We start from the raw sequence: 20,749 nt of genomic DNA, 5'->3' as shown, positions 1-20,749 counted from the left end.
GGCTGACAACCGGCTCAGTGTGCTCCCTGCTCACTGCCCGAAGATTGCTGGGATGGGCTCTAGCACCCCCGTGACCCTATTGAAGATAAACGTTTTGTATAATGGATGGATGCTGACACCAAAAAATGCTGACTATTTTAGAAAAGTAGGATTACATTTTTGATATGTTTTTGTGGATAAACAATGTTGCTACACCTAGAATGAAACTTATTGCTCTCACTTTAGAGAAAAGGGGGTAGGAAACGATTATCTTACGCATGCTCACTTAGAATCGGTCAAGCTGAAAGTAGAACAAGCCATCTTAATAATACAGCTCCGCAAACCATTTGCAAGCTAGTGGACTTGGCCAAGCTGAAGAGCAATTATGTACATATTGATGAGCGGGTGTTGCTCGAAAGGCACTTGCAGCCTGTCTTCACACTCGCTGCCGTTTTCACGCCGCATCCAAGCGCCTCTTTGTTCCCATCTTGTGCATTTCACGCGTCTTCCAATCGGCGTACGCGGCCCGAATCCATCTTGCGCGTTCGGCGTTTGCCCTGCTTCCAGGGAATAAAGTCCCGCGGCGATTGACAAGAAATCAGTCTTCTTTCAATTTAAATCGATCCTCGATTTAACGAACAATTTTCAAGGATATCGCTAAATCTTCTTGTTCTTGAGCAGATTACAGGAGCTCAGCATGGCTTGTGAGACACAGAGAGCTTACAGCGTTTTTAACTGCGTGCTATGCAAAAAATAAATTGATAAAAAAAAAAAAGATACCCTATATAAGAAATTCTTGTTCCATCTCAAATTCCATGGAGTAAATAATAGGTGTCTGATAAATAACTGAGGTCAACAACAAACTTGTTATCTATGGTTTTACAGCTGATCTTTTATGCCGAATCAAAAAATTGTATTGGTTTTCCTCAGTTAGGTCAGGGTTTTGAGATGTGGCCACATTATGTCTCTGTTATCTTGTTTCTAGCATTCAGCTGGCTTTCAAAGATCTCTCTCTCTCTCTCTCTCTCTTTCTTTTTTTCTCTCTCTCTCTCTCTCTCTCTCTCTCTCTTTCTCTCTCCCTCATTCTCTGTCCCTTTCTCTCTCATTCTTTCTCTCTCTTTTCCACTTTTTATCTATATTTCCACCTCTCTTTCTTTCTCTGCGATTCTCTTTTTCTTTTTCCATCTTACTCTCTCTTGTGCCTTCTCTCTCTCTTATCCCACGTTTTCCATTCCCTGTCCTTCTTTCTATACTTTCCTCTTTCTCCTTCTTTCTCTCTTGCTCTTTTCTCTATATTTCTCTTCTCATATTTCTCTCTTTCTTTCTCTCTTTGTTTCTCCCGTTCTCTCTTTCTTCCTCTACCTCTCGTTATCTCCCTCTCATCATTTTTATTTCTTTATCGTTCTCCCATTCTCTCTCTCCTTATCTCTTTCTATTTCCCCCATTCTCTGTCTCTCTCTCTCTCTCCCTCTCTCTCTGTCTCTCTCTCTCTCTCTCTCTCTCTCTCTCTCTCGCTTTGTCTCACTCTCTCTCTCTCTCTCTCTCTCTCTCTCTCTCTCAACTGCCTCCCTTTATCCCTCTCTTTCGTTATTGCTCGCCCGTTCTCTTTGTCTTTCTCCAAATCATATTGGTTTAACTTGGTCACAGCAAGATTTTACATGAGCATATGTCTGAAGCATTTTAGAAGAAGCGCTGAAGTTGGAACAATGCTGACGTAACAACATAAATATACTGCATATATATATATATATATATATATATATATATATATATCAGGTTATCAGGCATTTATTACAAAAATTAGATTTGTCAAGTCCTGACAGAGTTATTACTCTATTGTGCATTTTGTTCAGAGCAGACCACAGACAGCAAATGCAATCACGGGAATAGTTTAGAGACTGCTTTGTGTGTTAGGTGGGCATAACTGTTTGTGTGCACGGCTGTGATCGGCTGGTGTATGCTGTCAGTCAAACAGTGGGTTGGGCTCACGTTTGGTCACCAAAACAAACTATGGACCATTGTGCCAGATAGCTTTTATGGGCTCGTTACAAATAAATGTATCGATAAAATCAGACTCTCGAGAAAAGTCAGAAGAGCGCAATGAAATGCTGATAACCACCAGGTGCTCCGTGGATTATTAGCGGGTTCAGTAAGGGACTGAGGCGGCATCAGGAGAGAAGGAAATAGAAAAGCCTGCAGGCCTGGACTACTGCTACGGCGACGCTAACAACTTTTTTTAGGCACCCCTGCCAAGCCTGTATCTCATCAACGCCAGATGTATTACCCATGAAATGGGTGTCCTGGAGCTACAATTCGTTGGAAACCGCTACGTTCAATATGGTTATATTTAAATAATTGTGGAGACCTGGCTGAGGTCAAGGTTACCCATGCAGGTGACCAGCTACTCTCTAAATTGTTCTCTGGCACAGAGAGGAGAAGCCCCCCATTTTCAACTGCAATTCTGTGTTCTGTACTGTTTTTGTGGATCTATAGTTGCTATTTTGTTAGAGTCGTATACTCTCAGTCAGTAAGGACGTCATCTAGAGGCAAGTTTGACCCTTGGGGGCTTTTATGATGGTGCAACGCTACATTGGAGATATTAAGGGGGTCCGTTCCTCAATAACCGCGATATTGAAGGAATTACTTTGCCTTTAAAACAAAGCATGTGCCACACAGACTCAAAACGACCAAATGATTACAGTAATGGCAGTATATATCCGTCCAACATTTCCGTGACGGGAAGCTAGAAGTAATAGCTTGATAAATGAACGGCGACGTAAATTAACTTAGAGTTAATTCCTGCAGAGAACATGAGCACGCCGCTTCCCTGAAATCACGCAGCTCGCGGGATTAGTTTGAAACAAAGTCTTTGGATAAGCTGCCTTTAACGCTTTGTTGCATGCAAAATCATATTTGGATGCATTGTGTTGTAATTAACTTATGTTGAAACTCACAAGAAGCAAAACCTTGCGACAAATTATACAAATTTGCATGCAGTAATTCTCTTTGGAGTCTCTCCTGTTATTTGCTGTTAACCGGAAAATGTCGGCCATTTTCATACTCAGACCAAAGCTATACATTTGGTAATTTGGCGCCATCTGTTAGTTGCTGTTTGGCGCAATACAATGTCCACGTGTTTGTGGTCATTTTTTTTGGTTTTAGAACAGGGCTCACCAACTTTTTCTGAACTGGGCACTGCTTTTTCAAACTCATTGGCACGAAGCGCTACCAGTTAAATCTGCATTTCTAAATCGACAATTTATTATGTCATGACTATGTTGTTACTATGTTGTTACCAGGTCATAATAATTCAAAGTTGAGTTGAAATGGGCTTGGTCAACCACTAAAACATCATGCCAGTTTGAAATTAAGTTTTCCTGAAAAATCACAATAACCCAATACTGGTAAATTATTTTTAGAACCTGTCTGCAGGCTACTCAGGGGTTCTTAGGGGTCAACCACATTGGAAACTCCAAGGATAGAACATTTACTTGTTTATGCTGAAAATGACACCTTGTATTATTTGACCACTAGATGCTGCTGTATTGAGGGCTTAAAAGCGAAGGGAAAAATATAAACTAAGGTATAGAAAATAAAAGAGACATTAAGTCACCCTTTTTTTCTCCAGTTTTATTAGCAGTCTTTTACAAGGTTTGGAGGGTACCCTTAACAGCAATATGGCAGACAATCATGTCTGTTCCATCTAGATGAGCCTCATGTTATGTCAAATAAATGCAAATTTCTCTACCTACACAGTTACCAATGTTAATTTAACACAGCAAAATAAGGACCTCAAGTTCACCGAGGTAATGTTAACAATAAAGTAAATGAACACCATCACTGAGTACACTATTAATTCAAGTCAAGTCATTTTTATTTGTATATCCCTTAATCACAATTAGTCTCTAAGGGCTTCACAAGGTATTACATATAAGAAGTTTAGGTTATTACACTTAAATCACTTTTTCTAAAATTAACACTTAAAAGGTAAACCTGTAACATTTTGATTGTTAATAATGCAATGTCTTTATATACGTATGCATTTTCTCATTCATTTATTTTGGTATTTATTTTTAAATGCATTTTATTGGGTATTGTGTTGTGTAATTTGTCAAATATTGTGTTGAGTCATTTATTTCGTCATGTATTTTGTTGTATATTTTATCACAACAAAACAGTATTCAAATGAAGGAGCAGGTCAAACTGGCTGGTCCTTTCACCTAGAGCTGAGATCTTCATCACTGATCAACCAATTGTCAGGACCAGAACCCACTTGCGTTACGTTTCTCTCAGTTTTATTGGAAGAAAGGAAAGGGTTGGCATCACCGCGGGAAGCAGGTCGCTCTGAACGCGGAAGTGAGACTTCCGTGGCGGGCGATGGGGGTGTCGGGAACAGAAAAACGGGTCAGTAGCCGAGACAGGAGAGCAAACACGTGGTCGAAGTCAGAAACAAGTCGTAAGCCAGGAAAGGAAAGTAGACGTGGTCGGGGACAAAAAAGGTTAAAAGCCGGGACAGGAGAGAAGACCTGGTCAGGATCAAAAACGGGTCGAAGCCGAGGGACAGACAGGAGCAAAAAACAGGTTGGAGTCGAGGTCGAAAAAAAAGGCTCGCCTATTGTTAACTGAGGTTCGCTGATGGAATGACAACAGGGGACAGATAGGAGTGAGTTTAGATAGGGACAGAGAGCCAATCAGTCCGAGGCAGTTGGCGCCAAAGGAGCGGGCACAGGTGAAGCATATTGGTAATCATGACACCAATAGGTGAAAAGCTGTGACAAACACTAAAACATAGGTGACAAAGTAATTGACAAAATACAAGATAAAATACTAGACAAAATACTCCACAAAATAGATGATATAATAAAATACTGAATTAAATACCTGACAAAAAACATGGATACCAAAAAAGTACATGACAAATTATACAACAAAATACACAATTATATATGCAACGAAATACATAGATGACCAACTAAATTGTATTTATGTCATATATTAAGGTATTATGTGATTTTTATCTTTTAATTTATTTATATGCCATATGAACTTCTAGGTATTTATGTATTTATACATTTACTTCTACATATAGCAAGATTAGTCCTCCATAGTAAGTCAAATCCTACCTGTAAATATATACGTGTATGTATATATTCTGGTACTGCGGTTAAAATTACCCAATCCGTGTGTCTGTGTGACCTTTTTTTTGCCTGAGCAATCTATTCCAGAGTAATCATGTAGTACCCAAAGAAATGCTGTACATCCACCCCACTAGAGCCAATTTTTCAGAGTATTACCATCAAAAGCTTGCTCAGCATGCTGCCTCTGGAGGTTAGAACACCCAACAAAAGGATGACAATGTGGAACTAATAATAGCAAAGCCAAATGATTCCTGATATTTTGTTCTTCAGCTTCCTCTTCTTGCGTCTGCAACAAGTACAAAAAGTCAAGAATCCCTCAAAGGCCACGGAAACAGCAGGATACCTCGCGACCTCACTGTTAGCTAATTGCTGTTGACATTTAGCCCAAGCTGTTTAAATCAAAAAGCGCTTCTTTTGCATCGCTTACTTTTGTCTCTTCGCAATAGGGGAGATGTGCTGGGCAAAAAGCGTAGCTTGTAGTCTGCTGCTGAGCTTCTCAATGTCTGGTGGGGAAAAAAATATGTCTCTTTGCCTTGACAGCACATTCAAATAGAGCCCCCAGAGTGAAGGTTAAGGCCTCGCACCCATCACAAATCTACAGGTGAAAAGGGTTCTTTGCTCCAACCGGGCTGGACTTCTTAAGTAGCTTTCAAGCTCATTAGCAAGCTTTTAGAGTGACACCACCTTCGCAGGTTATCGACTGAATCTTTGAATTTGGTTTGTGAAGCAGACTAGGATCATGCGGCAAACTCAGAAGCGCAAACTCATCTTGTTGCTGTTGTTTATAACCCGTGAGCAAATCAAGGATCTGAGTATATTTATATCCATTTGATTGTTTGTCTGTTTTTTTTGTGTGTCTGTCCACCCAAGAAAAGGGGAAGGGAGTTCAGATATGACCACAATCTTTAAAAGTCAGGTAGATTACCCTAAATTTGAAGAATGCCAAAAAAGCAGACTCAGCACTTATGGTTTTGTTGACTCGGACTTATCTTCCTCTTTGTTTGTTTTGTGTGTCTGTCCACCAAAGAAAATGGGAAAGCAGTCTATAAATGACCATCATCTTTTAGAGACAGCCAGGTATATTATCCTAGATGTGAAAAATGCCTAAGAAGCTGGCTCCGAACTTTTCTATTGTTGACTAGGCGTATTTTCCCAGATAGACATTCCATTCTCCTAAGCCAGAACGACATTGAATATCAACACCATCTTAAAAAGCATTCAGTTAGATTACCTTATGTATGACCACCATCTTTACAGGCAGTTAGGTAAGTTATCTTAGATGTGAAAATGCCAAAAAGCTTATTCAGCACTTTTGGTTTGCTGACTTAACATTTTTTTCCAGAAAGACTCTCCCCTCGTCCAGGACCTGAACAGTATCCAGTTTCAACAAGATGTTTTGCAAACAGTCAAGATGGTTAACCTATAGGTGGGAAAAGGCAAACTCTACTCAGAAGTTTTGGCTTTGCTGACCCAACATTATTTTCCAGAAAGACATTCCACTCACCCAGTACAGAAATACATTGAATAACAACACCATATTTTACAGACAGTAAGTTAAGTTACCCTAGATGTGAAAACAGCCCAAAAAGCTGACTCTGCAATTTTTGTTTTGCTGACTCAGCAGATTTATCAGAGTGACCTTCTAATCTCTTGTGCCAGAACATGTTTGACCAGAATCATAATATTTTACAAGCAATAAGGTAGGTCACCCTAGAGTTGAATGAACCTGCCGAAAATGGAATTTCCACCCAAAAGTGGTTTCTCTTCTCAACTCTCTAGTTTATGTCTGTCTCTCTTTCAGTAAGAATTGGAATGTAATCTTATATTGAGTATTTGTGTGTGTTTCTACTACTGTTTGGTGTTCAACTGTCCTCTGCTTAAACCTTCTCTACACCTTTGGCTGGGTCAGAAATTGGAACGAAGAGATCCAGGTTAATTGAAGTCCAGTTTGATCTAGTCTGGCCCGCGCATTTCTGCTTAATCGGATGCATGTCTTCCGAGCCGGGATGAAAAGGTGCGGTGATATTTGGGATTAATGCGTGGTCATCCCGTCATCAAATAGACCCCACGATTGATCTCACGATCACGGAACAAACAAAAAGGTGTGGCCCATTGTCTTCTATGGCCACTGCGTGAGCACTACTATTGCGGAAAGCTTGGCACACACATACGTGCCAGGACCAATTAAAATGCATACTCCTTTTAGGGCATTCAGTGGATCAAAGGCCCGGTTCCAGATCAATGCAACAAAGGATTTTTTTTTCCTGTTTTTTTAATTTTCCTCCTTTAGGTCTTTTGTTACATGTTTATACTGGATTGTAAACAATGCTTGTTACATTCTTATCAATGGCCATAAAAACAATTATAATTTTGACTCTACTATTAAGTATTTTTTTTAATTTCTGCTTCAATGATGCTTCATAAAGAACAAACTTCTCTCTCTTTGTTGAGGGATCAGATGTATGAGAGTGTGACATCTGCACAATGTATTACTCTTGTCAAGTACCTCCTTGATAGCATCTTTGCAAGTTTTGCATACCTTTTGGGAATCTCAAAACAGCAATATTATACATATTCATCAAAGTGCTGATGGCATTGAAATAAAACACATGATCTGCCAATACTACATGAATGACTATGAAGCCCGTGGAAATGCTGTAAAACTCTTCACACGATTGACAGTAGAGGTCCTAGATGTATCCGAGAGGCTACTCTTAGTCTAGCTGTTGGCCTGGTCAAGAGCAGACTAGCTGTAAAGAATAAATCACCATAGTAATTGAACTGAGCTAAATTGAACCGGCTTTCATGCAACAGAATTGAGTTTTTTTTCCCATCAAGATCAAAAACATATCCTGTATCCTGGTTTTGTGTACTACTCTCTCGTCTGCATGTGCTTGTTGTTTTGAAGCCTGTCAATGATGTCTGCAATGTACTAGCAAAAGAGATGGTTCCTAGATATTTAATTTGTTGTGTATGCTTTTAAGATGTTGCGTGATAATTAATGATAATCTGCATAACTTGCTAGTTTTTTGCAAGGTTATTCTCTGGAAAATGGATCCATTTTGAAATCGGATGATCTTAGAGCGTTTGATAATGTCATGTCCTGCACAATTGTCATGGCATCCAGCTAGCCCCGCCTCTTGACACCGGCTGAGACGCATTGAACTGATTGTTTGTGGAGTACTTAAACACTCATTTTGGGACTGCCTGTGACCAGACCATTGCTTTACCTTGTTGAAGACCTGTTCATGTATGTTTGATCTGAGTAATGCCTAGTTTGTAATTTTGATTGCCTTTAAACCTGTTTTGTTTTGTGTGTTGGACAACTTTTTTTTCTAAGTAAAGTGACAGATCGTCTACACAAATAAGTTCTGACTTCCTGCTTCCCAGTCCGTTTCTTGAATGAAACGGACTGGGAAGCAGGAATGGTATGGCCATACGATGTGAACTCAGCGAACGATCCCAACACAATTTGGGGAAAGCTGGAGGACGCCGTTTGGCAATCGCCCAGTGAGGTCACCTTTCCTGTCCACTCGAACCACGGCCCGCACGTCGTGGCAATTGCTGTGCCTCGAGTGGGGTTTCCGGAGAGACTTGGCGCCGCGCTGTCCGAGGTCCCCGTCGACACCAACGCCAGCCTGTCCATCCGTCCGCCTGCCTTCCCACCGGTTCTCGAGGTCCGTCCTTCCGCCTGTCTTGACGCCTGTCTTGACGCCTGCCCTTCCACCGGTTTCGAGGTTAGCCCTTCCGCCTGTCTCGACATCCGTCCGTCCGCCTGCCTTCCCGCCGTTCTCGAGGTCCGTCAATCCGCCTGTCTCGACGTCCGCCCATCCACCTGCCTTCCCACCAGTCTCGAGATCCATCCGTTTAACTGTGGCCATGGCAACACACCAAATGTGTATCTAAAATATCAATCTATTATTGTTATGTTTTATAGATGGCCGCTTCACACAGCACAATGACAACACCGCTTGAATGATAATATTATCTTTTGACCAATTGACAGTTTTTGCCTCAGTGGAGCAGCCCTCGAAAAACACTGTCCATGCAAAGCTAGCATAAAAAAGGAAGTGGTGGGTTTTTTGACTGGCCTTTAATCAATTGTTATGCCATTAAAGATGCTGCCCATGAAACAGAATGGCCCCTTTTAAACTTGTTACTTATAATTCAAGATAAAAAGGTTTATGTTGTATAATCATTAAGTAAAAATGACCACAGGCGCTCCTCGACTTCATCCATTCGACTTGCGTATAACTTTTTTTTTGGGATGTCGAAAAATACCCGTACATTGCTGTAGGTTAGATTGTATTTTTGTGTGGACCTTTTTGGCGTACAGGACATTACTGTCGTGCTTTTTTCCACCGCTACCAGCATGTGGCATTGATAGAGGTCACCCAGCATCCACCCCGAAAAAGAAATACGTCTTGCACTTCCTAGTTTGTGTGTAAACATACAGTGCAACGTGTACTGAATCTCCAGCGCTAAGAACTTTGACATTTTTACTGTGTAATATCTCGTGCATCTATTCAATATGGTTGGTGTGAAGTGAAAAGGAGAGGCGAGCCGTTTCTTTTGAAATAAAAGTGGAATACAAAAGCTCGATGCGGTTGAGAAAATGGTTGGATCGCTTTCTTTTGTCCACATTTTACCACAGAGGAGGAAACAGCCTAACTCTTGAAGCTCATCTTCCAAAAGTAAGTTAAACTTAACTCAATTTATCTCTATGTCATGTGGAGACCGGACCAGAACGGAGGCAGGAAGGGAGAACTCAGTTGCGTTGACGATCAGACTTTTCTTTAGCAAAATAAAGTCATCCAAAACTCAGGGACAACACAGAACAAAAACAGACTTTTACTCAAAACGTGAAAACACAGGTTTCCTCCGACTCAAACAAAACAGGACAAGGCAAAACTGAACAGAAAATGTAAATGAACCAGCACCCGCAAAACCCAAAACGCCCCTTAAGAAGCAAACGCGCAAATTAGGCGATCTGCTTCAGCTGGTGCCCAGGCGGCGGGGCCAGCCGGTCGCCACGGCGACCATGCTGGACACTACAGAGCCCCCCTTTAAGGGACAGCTCCTGAGGTCCCAAAAAGAAAAATTATTACCTCGCACCCCGGAATGGTTCGACGCCCTCGATTGGGGCAACCCCGCTCCCTCCTCCGAACACGCAGGAACGGAGAGAGGCAGGCGCCATCGGCGTCAGACGGATCGGACTCGGCGCCGGACGACCGGACTCGGCGCTCGGCAGGGGGGGTCCGGCGGGCAAACTGGACAGGCGAAATCAGACAGGCAGACAGGACAGGCGAAATCAGACAGGCAGACAGGACAGGCGAAATCAGACAGGCAAGACAGGACAGGCAAAATCAGACAGGCAAAACAGGACAGGCAAAATCAGACAGGCAAAACAGGACAGGCGAGATCAGACAGGCAAAATCAGACAGGCGAGTTTAGATGGGCAAAATCAGACAGGCAAAACGGGACAGGCGGAATCAGACAGGCAAAACAAGACAGGCGGAATCAGACAGGCAAAACAAGACAGCCGGAATCAGACTGGCAAAACAGGACAGGCGGAATCAGACAGGCAAAACAGGACAGGCGGAATCAGACAGGCAAAACAGGACAGGCGAAATCAGGCAGGGGAGTCGGACTGGCGAAATCAGGCAGGGGAGTTGGACTGGCAGGCAGGGAGTCAGACTGGCAGGCAGGGGAGTCGGACTGGCAGGCAGGGGAGTCGGACTGGCAGGCAGGGGATTCGGACTGGCAGGCAGGGGAGTCGGACTGGCAGGCAGGGGAGTCGGACTGGCAGGCAGGGGAGTCGGACTGGCCGGCGTCAAATCTTCCCGGGGAAATACCCAAAACCCCCCTCGCACCCGGAACGGGTCGACGCCCTCGATTGGGGCAACCCCGCTCCCTCCTCCAAACACGCAGGAACGGGGAGAGGCAGGCACCATCGGCGTCGGACGGATCTAACTCAGCGCTCGGCAGGGGGGGTCGGACAGGCAGGCACGGGAGTCCGATGGGATCGTCCGCTGAGTTCATTTCTAGGCTGGTTCATTCTGTCAAGTGGAGACCGGACCAGAACGGAGGCAGGAGGCAGGAAGGGAGAACTCACTTGCGTTGACGATCAGACTTTTATTTAGCAAAATAAAGTCGTCCAAAACTGAGGAGCAACACAGAACAAAAACAGGCTTTTACTCAAAACGTGTACAATACAGGTTTCCTCCGACTCAATCAAAACAGGACAGGGCAAAACAGAACAGAAAATGCAAATGAACCAGCACCCGCAAAACCCAAAACCCCCCTTCAGAAGCAAACGCGCAAATTAGGCGATCTGCTTCAGCTGGTGCACAGGGGGTGGGGCCAGCCGTTCGCCACGGCGACCATGCTGGACACCACGCTTTGTAGAGCATATTATTTTATGAAATGTTTATTTTAAGTACGAAACAATACTGGTTACTTATATAAGCCCTCAACATACGTGTATAAACCTAAAACATACACAATATAGCACTGAAGCAACTTACAAACAAATTAAACTTCGGAGCGATCTCGTTCGTAAGTAGGGCAATGTCTGTATACATTTTTTTTCTTGCAACTTATTTGATTATTTAAAAAGGTATGGCTTTTCATGGAAAACACACTATTTTCAAGGTCAGGGTTGGCAACACATGACTCCCTGGCCTTTTTCAAAAACATTTACAAATTGAAAAAGAAGGAGGAAGGAAATATATAACAAACTTAACCCTAACCCTAACCCTAACCCTAACCCTAACCCTAACCCTTACCCTTACCCTAACCCTAACCCTAACCCTAACCCTAACCCTAACCCTAAACCCTAAACCCTAACCCTAACCCTAACCCTAACCCTAACCCTAACCCTAACCCTAACCCTAACCCCCAGAAATGAATTTTTTTTGGGGACCTTGAGAAAGTAATATTGTTTCAAAAACCTAACCCTAACCCCTAACCGTAACCCTAAACCCTAAGTTAGGTCCTAGGAAAACTGTATATATGTCATAAAGTGTAAACACGGTGACCTTAAATATATAGGAGAGACAGGAAATTCTATCAGATGTAGATTAGCACAACACATTTACAACATTAGGAATATTAGACAAAATAATACACATCTTGTTGCCCACTTCATTCAACATGGACTACAGGCTTTAGAAATATGGGGCCTGCAAACAAATAGCAATTGGAATCAAAAGGAAAGACGCAGGGCAGAAAGACACTGGATAGAAAGACTTAACACTCTTTTCCCAGACTAAACGAACGCAGGTGAAAAACGCTCCAGCTTCCTGGATGGCCAGTGCAGAAACTTAGTTTCCCAAGGACCTCCCAACAATTTTTGGGGGGACCTTGAGAAATTAAGATTGCTTCCTAACCTAACCCTAACCCTAACCCTAACCCTAACAAACTAACATTGTCAGATGCTTCAAAAATGTGTAAATTAAAGAGTACATCTCCGTGTGTTAATGAGTAAATATGAGACGAAAACAAAATCAACTTCTTTCCTTGTTTTCCTCTCTCCTAATAGAGCCAGGCGGGGCGCAATTTCACGCTGTACCTAGTCCTAATTTCAACACCGAGGTCACATTGAACGGGTTGGAGCACAGTGCTGTCATAAGTACTTTTTCAGTAACACAGTAGCTGTTTTTATGAAGTCATTTCTGATTTTTGTCAGAATACATTTTGAATGCCACCCAGGCATATTATTTATGTTTTGTTGCTCAGGCCCAAGGAGAGAGAAGAGGACGCTGCTGTGTTTTACCCATGCACTGACTTGTTTGACATGTGCACAGAAATGTAACTTAAACTCCATATAATGATTTAATTTACTTTACTTTACCCTTGCACTCTCTTTATCCACGTTTTATTTCATTGTTGTTGTTTTTTTGAATCCTCCAAATGAAAATGACATCAAAATTTGAATTCTTTGTAGCGTTTCTTTGATTTTATAAAATAAACGAAACAGACTGTAATTTGTAAATATTTTAATGACGTTGAATTTGAGGAGGTATCCTACAATAGAGTATTCACATTTCTCTACAAGATTGAGAGAAAAAAGTTACCAGTCACACCCTCAGCCTTGATGAGAATAAGTGGCACACCAAATGAATAATCGCGCGCTCACTGTTGGGCTTTCACATTCACTGGCACAATCATTTGAAAATCAGAACTCACATTGAGATGCTCAATTTCAAATCACAGAATGTGCCATTTTCACACAGGGACGAATACAAATCTTTTGTTGATGGCGGAATTCATTTTGCAGCAAAGTTCGACTTGCCGCCATCGTGTCGAGCAACAGAAGCCACTTAAAAGAAACACTATGTAATATTTGACCACTGTATTGTGCGGTGCAACAGAAAACAAGTGGAAGAATACAACGACGCTGTGTCAGGCCTTTTATCACTTATACCATTTTAATCCCAAACTAGGATAACCGCAATTACAAGGATTATATCACTCTCCAATACCCCCCCCCCCCCCCCCCCATTCCTGCTTCTCAATGTGTTGCAAGTGCCCAAACAGCTCTGATAAGAGTAAGAAAAAAGCATTAAGGCGCAGAGTGGAAAAATTATAAAGGCAAATTAAATCATTTTTGGCATTGTTAACACATACCTAATTGAGAAAATATTAAACTTTCCAACTTTAAAAACAATGTGGGACCAATTTATATGGTTGGTTGGTTTTATCCCTCAACCACAAGGGTCATTGGGGCACCATACCGTGTGGTGTAGCTTAGGAGAGTACAGCCTGGTGGCACCCATCCTTCTCCAGGTCAATACATGTTCGTACCCGGTCTCGAACCGGGGACCTTAGGCTTGTTAGGCGAATGTGTTGTACTGACAAGAAATGCTGCATTTCTTTCCCCACTAGAAGTTCGTGGCTATGCGACATTTCAGATTTGGTTACAGGAGATAAAATGGAAATGTGCTTGGATAGATCAGGTAAAAAACATGAAACTGTTTAGCGTGTTTGCAGGAGTTAGTGTGTATCATTCGGCACTGTACTACAAATATGCAGTTCTTTGCCGCACCGACTAAGAAAAAAAAAAGAATATCCCAGATGGACAAGCTGAGCGTGCGCATTAATAAACAGAATTGGCCAATGGGTATAGATGCAAGGGTAATATGAAGAAATAATGCTAACTTAACACTTTGAATTGGACTCTTCGCCATCTGACTAAGAAATTTGTAGGGTTTCTGTACTTTTTAAATGGCTTTACATAACCTAAATATCTGCAATATTGTGATTCAAGATTGCCTTTTTTTTTCATTTGCATGAAATGTCCATTACATTTTCTTTGGTGACCTCCGTGTACAGTGTTTATGAAGGAAGTTCAAATTTCCAAAGGAACTCACCACACTATACAAACACATCACTGCCCTCTAGTGGCTGGAGAGAGTATTCGGGTTCCATTTACTTTAAAAAGCATAACGTTTGCTTGAAATGACCTAAAGACTCGCTTTTTTGTCATTAAGATCCTCCCTGACTCACGACCATTTGACTTATGAAAAACGGTAGATACGGAAAAGAAATTCGAGATCTTGAACAATATCCGGCTTCTACTTTTTAGTTTTTGTGTAAACGTGTACTGTATCTCTAGCACGCTAGGAACTTTGACGTTTTTATTGTGTAATATCGCGTGAATCCTTTCAATATGGTTGGTGTAAAGTGTAGAGAAGTGGCAAGCCGTTTCTTTTTAAATGAAAGTGGAATAAGAAAGCTTGATGCGGTTGAGAAAATGGTTGGATCGCTTTTTTCCCCTACTTTCTTCCACAGAGGAGGAAGTAGGCTAACTCTTGAAGCCCATCTTCCACAAGTAAGTTAAACTTCAAGTTATATATCTTCATAGCCCATATTATTTTATGAAATGTTTATTTTTTAGTACAAAACAATACAGGTTACTTATACAAGCCTTAAACATACTTATATAAACCTTAAACATATGAAATATAGCACTGAAGCAACTCTCATTTGTGAGTAGGGCAGCATCTGTATTCAAAAATTTATAGCGGGCTAGATTAAATCATCCAATCCGGCCTGGGGGCTGTTGTTGGACATGCCTGATATGAACGTACCCATTGACTAAAAAGGTAGATAGTTTGTTGAAATTATATTACAAAGCACCTTTTGAAGGGTGACTAATATATCTGACCTGGCTATACTCATCGATTAGACAAATTCTTGCAAATTATTTTTATTGAAATCACCCTGTTGTAGGGGAATCATGGCAAAATGTAAAATGCTACCCCTCTGCACTCAGAGGGCATCAACAAGTCAACTCATTTATTCTGTTAAGGTGTGAGAGCAAGAACAAGAGAGAGAAAAATAGGAAGCCACATGCTGTTGCAAGCCCTCCAAACCCATCATGATGATAGTATTTAATGCTGACCCCCACCTGAACTGCACAATGTCCAGTGTGGATACTCTGCTTAGATGTTTCACCCGAGAGGCAGAAGCAAAGACTCTCATCGAGGGGACGGATTGCGGGGAGGCTCCAACGGCCTATAAATCATTGTTTAATCAGGACGCTCGTCCAGGGTGAAATTCTGCACGCAGAATTCACATTAGTACCGCCATCACACTCATCACTCCTGGCTCCCACCTTTATGTAGCCATTACTTTCTTAAACTTTCTCAGCAAAGCAGTGACTCATGATACGGCCACAGAGGAAGCAAATGAATAACTCCTTACGTCATTTAAGGTTATAGATGCTTTGTACTCTGCGTAGCCTTTTATGCTTGCCCACTAATGACAAACAAGCAGGATTTCTGCCTCACATTTGCGTTGAATGCATTGAATCAGCTTTGCATTCAGTTTTAATAATATGTATGAAACATGTGTCATTGAGGTCAAGTGTCAAATACAGAGACCCCCCGCTACTTTACGCTTCGCTTAGCGCTGTTTCACTGCGTCACGATATTGACTTGAATCGTGTTTATTGTAATTGATATCAAAGTATCATGCATTGTGCTCTTGAGGAATTAGACACATGGGCAGGTTGAGGAGGGCTTTGTGTGTTGGGTCGGAATGACTGTGTGCAAGACTGATAGGGTGGTGTATGCTGTCAGTCAATCAGACGAAAAGGGGGGCGCACAGGTCAAAGACAACTGGCTTTTAGCAGTTCGTTACATCCATCTATTTTCCGCACCGCTTATTCTCAGGAGGGTCGCGAGGGTGCTGGAGCACATCCCAGCTATCCTCTAGCAGTAGGCAGGGGACACCCTGAACTGGTTGCAGCCAGTCGCTGGTCACACAGAGACAGACAACTCACTCGCCTATTCACAGATAAGGACAATTTGGAGAGGCCTATCAACCTGACATGCATGTTTTGGTATGTGGTAGGAAAACGAAAACGGAGTGACCGGAGGAAACACACGCAAGCAAGGGGAGAACATGCAAACTCAGTAAAGGAAGGCTGGTAGCTGGATTTGAACCCATGACGACAGAACTGTGCAGGGGACGCGCTAACCGCTCCGCTGCTGTGCCGCTCTGGCTCATAGTTTTTTCACGGCGTGTTGCGGTTGAATTCATTTCATCCAGCTAGCTTCCCGTTAGCATGTGGGCTAGCCTGGCTGTTTGTTTAACCTTGCGGCCTGTCGTTTGCGGGCTCTTGGTTGTGGAACTGGCCAACTCTGCTGTTGAGGGCTCATGCCACTGCTCCCCCAAAGTGAGGGTTGTTGCTAGGGACTACATCACTGCCCCCTTCCTGCTGCCCATTGGTCAGCGCCGGGTCACTCACTCCCTGGCCTCCATACCGACGCTTCTCCTGGAGGTTGATGCCATCTCCTTGGCAACGTCATCATCTCTATTTTGTGAGGCGGGGCCGTGCTGTGATAACTGATCCCGTTTACACAGGAAAAAGACGAGACAGGAGTCAGGTCTTGCGTCCACAATGGCAGCTGAAAATGTTTGAGGATATGAGCTTAATGCAGCTTTTCATGCAAGAGGGGCGTACGCTCTCTTGTGGTCAAATTTGCGACCTACACTCTTATACTGTTTTTAGAAAATATATCAAATTAGCTCACCTCCCACACCATAAACACACAAAAATATGACATTTGTGACCATACATATGTTTAGGCGTCACAGCTACTGCAGGCCAGAGGTAAGATTGGCCCTAAAAAAATCCAGCCCGACTGGACCCAAGCCTGCGGGAACTAAAGCCAGACTGAGCCCAAGCCCGGCCAATTAACTTGATTTTCTGGAATGAGCCCAAAGTCTACCCGGAATTTATTATTTTGTTTGTGACGACTTGTGATGAGGAGAGGAGATTTTTAACAACAAATTAAAGCCCGTCTTTTTTACCGAAATCTAGGTTAAACGAGACTGTATAAACATGTATGTTTTATATTTACGTGTCTGCAGAGGTTAGATTAACTGACAAAGTTCCATCATTGACGGATTTCTTCAAGAGTTGACGGGAAATTTTTAAGACTGTCGATTATTTTGACGGGTTAATAATTGTGCCATAAACCACAGACGGAGTACATCCCTAACATGGTTATTTGAGAGAGAGAGAGAGAGAGAGAGAGAGAAAGAGAGAGAAAGAGATAGAGAGAGAGAGAGAGAAGCAGAGAGACAAAGAAGAAAAATGATGGGTAAATAATGGACAGAGACGATATAGATTTCTTTGAACAGAGGAGCCAAAGAATAGAATGATTCAATAGTTTTTAAATCATTTTTTTTCCTTTTTCAATAAATACATTTTTGATTAATTTAGTTTAACATCAACACATTGACTTAACGTACATTTTCAAAAATACATATTTTTAAAAAAAAAAGAACGCAAGAGAGAAGCCTGGCCCAACCCCAAAATAATTATTGATATTTAACGCCCAACCCAGCCCAAAATTTGAGTTGGACTCATTTAGTGTCATAACGTATAGACATACTCAGAAGCATTGTCCCTAAGTGCCAAAACATAACAAATATTTTTTTGAGGGTATTATATTAAAAAAATATATATTATTAAGTGTTTGGCACATATGATCAATAACTATCGGGCCTTTAGGAAAGATTTGAGTTAGAAAAAAAAGATTAGAGAAAAGGATAAGCATTGATCAGATCTTTGTCCACACATCAAGGAAGCCCTCACTTCCTTGTGTTGCTTCCTGTATCCAGTGAATGAGACTGTGTAGGCAGCCCATATGGCAAGTAGTTGCAGGAAGCAGTGTGGTGAGAAAAGAAAAAACCTAAGTAAAGACATTAAACACCTCAGTTTCTTTCTAAAAAAAAAAAACAAAGGTTCCTTCGTCATTGTCATGGAAGAAAGGAATGACGATTTGTGTACGTCTGCGATTGCCATGGTGACCGAAATCATGTGCTAATGTCACGTGTTTCTGGGCACTGAAAAAGTCTTGCAAAGTTCAGTGTTCTTCATGTCCATTTTCAGGGTGACTCGGCATGTGGCAGACTGTAATGCAGTGTAGATGACACCCAAAGCCTTATTTGACCTTTGAACCTCTGAAGGAGAGGAAAAACTGTTGAGTTGTTGAAATTCAGTCATAAAACTGTTGCCCATATCATCTCAATAGTAGAAAGAAAAAAAAAATCGTTCCACTATTATAACGTTTCTATGGAACTAAAAATCAAGATGGTGGTGTGCATGGCTCACCAGGTAGTTGTCATATTTCCTTACCTTTCTTTATTTGGCTTACTTTCCCTTTTGGATACATGCCTGGCTATGGCAGCCACTCCAGCAGCTCCCGTGTTATTTTCGATTGTTCTCAGCTCAGGGATGCTGCTGGAAATGTGAATTTCCCTTCGGGGATGAATAAAGTATCTATCTATCTATCTAATATTGCCTAGAGTCGCCAGTAGCTTATTGATCTGGGACTGAGGTTTGATACTAATATTAATAAATACATGTTTTTTTGGTGCAAACATTGGCCCTATTGTGCATCGGAAACAAAATTACCACTACATAACAAAAAACAACAAAATGACTCCAAAACTAAATATCAAACTTAGTGCTAGAAAACATGGACCTGATATTTTTGCTTTCATTCTAAAAAGATAAAAATACTATGGAAATAATTCAAAAATATGATTCAAATAATACTTAAATATAAAAATTCTACAATAGAAAAATACTACAAAAATTAAAATGTGAAAATAAGACAAAAACACGGAAATACTAAAATGACAAAGAATTTACAAAGAAACTTCTAAAGAAATATTACAAAAATACCACTAGTTTAATACTCCAATCCAAAAATACTACTACACAAATAAAACAATTACTACAAACATAGAACAATGGAAATACCTTGAAAATACCTCCAAATGTGGACATAATGTTATTTCGAGTCACACCAAATCCAAACTATTATACAGAAAGGTAGTACTGAAGAAATACAACCACAATGATGCTACAAAATACTACAGATATACAACCAACATAACTATGGAAATACTACAAAAACAGTACAAAGACATGTAAAGTAATGCTACAAAAATACAAAATCATTCGGACTTCTTAAATACAACTTCAGTGACAGTACAAAATTGACTATCAATTTAGATGCTTAAGAGGACCTGGTATATTTTTTGCCCAAATGTGTTTCAATACTAACTTCATGAAACTAATAAAGGGAAAACTTGAAAAGAAATAACACATAAATTTCTGCATGTATATTTATTCATAAATGACATATTAGACGGATCTGGAGGGGATAAAACAATGATTGCTTGATATTTGTCAGGTCCCCTACCTCCATTGCTAAACTACGCCTTTGGTCCAGGGGGCCACAAACACAGATGGCAGCATCCAGACAGACCAGTGGTCAGCAACCGCCAGGCCACAGTCCAGGTCCTGGCAGTGGCTCATTTAGTTCCCAGTTGCTCAGAAATAAAAATATTTTTACCCACCAAAGTAACTCAGTTTGGGTGCACGTTACATAGTACCCTATTTGACACAGACTGCAACAGAAAAAGAACCTGGGTCGCAGTAGTTTCAGTGCCAAGACCTAAACACCAGGGACGTAAACATATAAGCATTCCATGTTCTCAAACTATTTTCAATGGTGCCCTGTTGAATATGAGGGGCCATGATTAAATTTATTGGCAACATAATCCTGGGGTCTCTAAAGGCCGCCGAAACTAGGATCTGTGAGAGATTGAGCCAAATGGGGTTTTCCACAAATACAACGCTGATAAAACATTGCTCTGAAATGGACAATGTTTTAGAATTACACACCAAATTGTGTAGCAAAACCAAAAATAGGCTTAAAGAGTAAAAATTACAGAGACCGAAGGTGAGCAAAAAGAACTTTCCAATTTCTACCCCAGTTCGCAAATGCAGAGTGGGAAACTTTTAAAGAAAATGAAGTGATGAAAAGGTTAATCAAAAAGTAAAGGAAAATTGAGGAATATCAAAAAGCCTGGGTGGAAAGCACTGAATGGCACCTTTAAAACAGTTGATAAACTCACCCCATTTACATTTTTTTTTTTACTCCAACTTTTCCCATTGTAATTTTGTCTCTTTTGCCCCCCAACTTTCTCTTGCTTTTTCTAGTGCACAAGCAGCTAATTGCCCTCACCCTTTTTCTTGCATTTGATAAATATGCAAGTTAAACAATTGGGGTGACTACAATTAAAAAAAATAATTAAAA

The sequence above is a fragment of the Urocampus carinirostris genome, chromosome 1, assembly GCF_059441175.1.
Source record: "Urocampus carinirostris isolate Australia breed hairy pipefish chromosome 1, RoL_Ucar_1.0, whole genome shotgun sequence".
Taxonomy (NCBI): domain Eukaryota; kingdom Metazoa; phylum Chordata; class Actinopteri; order Syngnathiformes; family Syngnathidae; genus Urocampus; species Urocampus carinirostris.
The sequence above is the reverse complement of the archived record's forward strand: the minus strand, read 5'-3'. Positions refer to the sequence as shown.